Source organism: Dipodomys merriami, unplaced genomic scaffold (assembly GCF_024711535.1).
Source record: "Dipodomys merriami isolate MVZ:Mamm:240054 unplaced genomic scaffold, mDipMer1.0.p SCAF_84, whole genome shotgun sequence".
Lineage (NCBI taxonomy): Eukaryota > Metazoa > Chordata > Mammalia > Rodentia > Heteromyidae > Dipodomys > Dipodomys merriami.
This window is the reverse complement of record NW_027206446.1, coordinates 5,133,303-5,137,506: the sequence shown is the minus strand read 5'-3', so window position 1 is coordinate 5,137,506 and position 4,204 is coordinate 5,133,303. Positions and strand designations below refer to the sequence as shown.

At 37.1% G+C, this 4,204-nt stretch overlaps 1 pseudogene; it reads right to left on the bottom strand.

Moving 5' to 3' along the window:
• Positions 1-844: 844 nt before the first annotated feature.
• On the bottom strand, positions 845-3,918 carry LOC138820058 (GATA zinc finger domain-containing protein 1 pseudogene; annotated as a pseudogene).
• Positions 3,919-4,204: the final 286 nt, after the last annotated feature.

Below are 4,204 nucleotides of genomic sequence, written 5' to 3'. Positions count from 1 at the left end.
CCAAGTGTGAGGTTCAAGCCCATGTACTGACAAAGAAGTGTCTGCCTGGAAATGGTAGACACAAAGACGGGATGCTAGCTTGAAAGGTCCAACCAGGGCTCCTCATAGAGAAGATATAGAAGATGGAGAGAGAGTTGCTGGAAATTGTTCCACGGGCAGATCATATCCACCCCCAAACAGGGAAATGGGGTCCTGCCTGATCAAAGAACCTCCATCATGACTGGTTGAGCTGAATCTGCCCCAAGTGAGACTTGCCAGAATTTGTTAACAATTACTAGGTCATTGGGAACACACTTTTTAGTTTCCCATATAAGAATTTTATGGGCTGAGCTCTGGTGGCTCCCTGTAATCCTAGCTACTTAGCAGTTGAGGATCATGGTTCAAAGCCAGGCCAGGGAAGAAAGTCCATGAGATTCTTTTTTTTTTTTTTCTTTTTTTTTTTTTTTTTTTTTTTTTTTTCTGTTGAGTGTTTATTTTTTTTTTTTTTAAATTGTATTTTATTTTATTTGAGAACATACTGTACAGAGGGGCTACAATTACATGGGCAGAATAATGCATACATCTCCAATTAACCACTAGAAAACTGGAAGTGGAGCTGTGGCTCAAAGTGGTAGAGCACTAGCCTTGAGCAAAAAGAGCTCAGAGACAGCACCTAGGCCTCATGTTCAAGCCCCACAAGCGACCAAAAAAAGCAATTCATGGAAGAAGTTATCTTCTTCAGAGTTGTATAAATATAAGAAAATGAAAAATCCACTTTTGGGGTTTTTTGTTTTTAACCCAGGGTCTTAGGCATGCTGGGTAAGGGATATATTACTGAGTTTCCCAGCCTTGGTTTTAGTTGTAGCTACAAGTGATTTGTAACTGTCTCCTAATCATTATTGCAGGAGTAGGTCCAACATGAGTCCATATATAGCCCTTTTCTGGTCTGGTGGAGACAGCGGGAAATGGTGGTGACCTTGACTTGAAATACTCAGAGGGTGCATGACAAACAAATTCCAAGTATTCCATCTTCCTGGGAAGGTCTTCCTCTGGCCATATGATATAAGACACAGGGTCAAACTGATCTGTGGGGCTAGAGAGAGTGGGAATGAGCTACGTCAGTGCTGCGCTCTTCTCTCAATACTGGTCCTAGATAAAACCCCTGATCTGAGCAGAGTACAGCTTTCCATGTTGGTCATCAATCACAGAAACATCATCACCATTTTGGTAATATACTCTCTTGTAGAACATTGATTCTGCAGTGATGATGGTGGAAACAGACTCAGGAGCTTTGATGGGATTTTTTAATTTAAAAATATGTCTTCACCCTTTTTTCCTTTAGTGGAAACTTTCTTTCTGGCAGCTTTTTAAGTAAATGAATAAATAGAAATAATCAGAAACAAAATAATATAGTACCTTAGATGGTGCTTGTCAATACAAATAGATTAACTCACAGTAAGTCTTGGTGGTCCAAGAGGTGAAAATAGCTATGGAGCAGCATTATCAAAATGAGCATTAAAACAAAAAATAGTCAATGATTTCAGCCCAAATGACTAGATTCACAAGTGAAGTAATCTTTGGCCATACTGAAATCCACTGCCCTCTGGATTACTGTAGCTATAATAGCAAGTAGCAGTGTCACATCCTGAACAGAATTCAGTAAGATTAGCGTCTGCAGTTTTTTGTACAACTCTAGCATTCATGTTTGTCTGAACACTAAGCTGTGATAAAATTGTGATGAGCTATCAGCCTTGTGTTGTCATATGCACACAAATTTATTCCAGTATAACTATCACATGTTAATAGTCTTATCATCTAAGGCATCATTATTGCCCCACTCTTACTATTGAACCTGTACCTAAAATGCAGTCACTAACTCTTCAGTGACTAACAAAATGAAATGTAGCATAGATAGAAAGCACCTTTACCATATGGTTCCCGCATGGATGGAATCTAGTATATATACCACATAACAGTTGGCAAAAATTTCTGCATAAAAGTTGAGTGTATGACATGTGATTCACACTGTGTTAAAAGTAGAAAAATTACTTGACACCTGAAAACTTGGACAAAATTGGACAACGTCCAATTCATATAAATTAGAACCAAAAGAAATTGGCTTCTGTATAAACATACCCATGTTTATACATATACAGTGAGAAATAGAAGTATGGCAACCTCATACCCTAGGTCAGTTATTGCATGTCTGGCATACCAAATTTAATTGGCACAGAAAGACATACAATCCCTGGAGCCATAGCAGAAAAATGAGTCTGGAGAAATATATACAATTATAAGCAGTTTGGGTATCTTTTAGAGTAAATATGAGCTCATGGTGGGAAAATGTTATTTTTTCCATACTAGTCCGCTTAAGGCACGAATAAAATAATTAAGAAATTTAAGATATTAAAAAATAGCAGCTAATAATGCTTGATATGAAATGTATTCATTACCATATTCATGTAACTGTAACTCCTCTGTTCAGTATTTTTACAATCAAAAACAAAAAAAATGAACAAAGAAACAATAAAAGAAATTAGCATGGCATTGAAAATGTTGAATAAATACAGAGGATTTTATCTAAGGGGATTCAGTATCTAGGTAGCACCTAGGCTACCTATCTCCATCATCATCCAGAAAATGTTGCTGGCTGGAATCTCAAAAATGGACTCTGTGCTCTTTGCAAAGAACAAATTCTCTGCTCACATAACCTTCAGTGAGACTCAGGGAGGGTAGGGAGGATACAATTCTCAATCACTGTGATGATAACGAATTGATACCCTTCCTCTCCTCGTTTTTCCAAAGCGCTTGTTATATTTATTCCTGAACTTGAGTCTTGATTTCTGAGTTCTAAACCTAGCTCTAGAAAAATGTGTCCTGCTTTCATGCAGCAGGTATAGAGCAAATGGTAATGGAATAGATTAATTTATACATTCCATTCACAAATGTCTTGCCACCTCTTCACTTGAAGTTTTCTTTTGGTTAAGTCATGTGAGTCCAAGGATGTAATTGTGTTATATCTTTAGTGAGGGTGTTTATGAAGACGATGACCATTTGGATTTTTAGTCACTAGAAGCAGGAAAGGGATTATATTTATAAAGGCAATAGGTGAATTGAAAGTGAATAGATGTACTGTGTGGTAGAAGATGAAGTGAACTTTTTGAGTGAGCTGTTGGAGGAGTTTATTTTCCCTCAGTCTCTGGATAAGTTCTTGTTAACCAGCAGATAATATTGGTTATTTAATAATATTAGTTTATTTATCTTATATGTTGAGGTAGGAAGCAAGAACTGAGAATGAGAAATACTGGTGGCAACTTTTAATATCTTATAATAGTACTTTTCAGTTGAGATAAATATTACTTTATCTTACCACGCTGCCTTAATTTTATTGGTTGCTACACTGAGTAAAAAGCCAACTGATTAAAGAACATTTGTGCATGTAGTGCTTTTTATACATATTTTCAATGGGCCTTCTAGAAAATTTGTGACAATTTATATTACTCTCAGTAATACATGAATTTATTTCATTTGATTGCAAATATGTTTTATTTTGTCTTTTGTGCCAGTACTGGGGAGGAATCTCAGGGCCTTATTGGTGCTTTGTAGCTTATTGTCCTCTACAACTTGAGCTATACCTCTACTTGTAGCTTTTTGGTGTATAATTAGAAGGACATTCTTGCTTGTGCTGTCTTTGAACTAAGATCCTCAGCCTTCTGAGATGCTATGATTAAAAGTGTGAGCCACCACTGTAGAATAGAAAGATTTCATTTTAGTGAGTTTTGAAAAACAACTAAAAAAAACTGTAGTATTCATTTTGTTGTCTGCAGACTTGTATCTAAAGGCTTTAAAACCTTTTAAAAAGTTTATGATATTAACTATCAAATGTATTGCAAATTAATTTTTATAAAACATAAACATACCTGTTGGGTCTTCGTCCATTCCATGGAAGACGGACGGGGTCCGAGGAAAGGTAAGTGGGCCACTTGCCCATTCCCCAGCCTCCCTTAGCCTCAGAGACAGTCAGATGTAGCAGGGAGTCAAGTCAAGCAGGAACTTACTATCACACAGCAAGCATTTTTAAAGCAAAAAACTGCACGGCATAAAAGGGGAGGAAAAGGAACTAACCAATCACTGTAGAGGTCACCCTATCATGCGCCTAAGCTTTCTATACTTTCCCTGCTGTCCACAAGCTGTTCACACACTGAGGTCACTAAACCTGATGGTG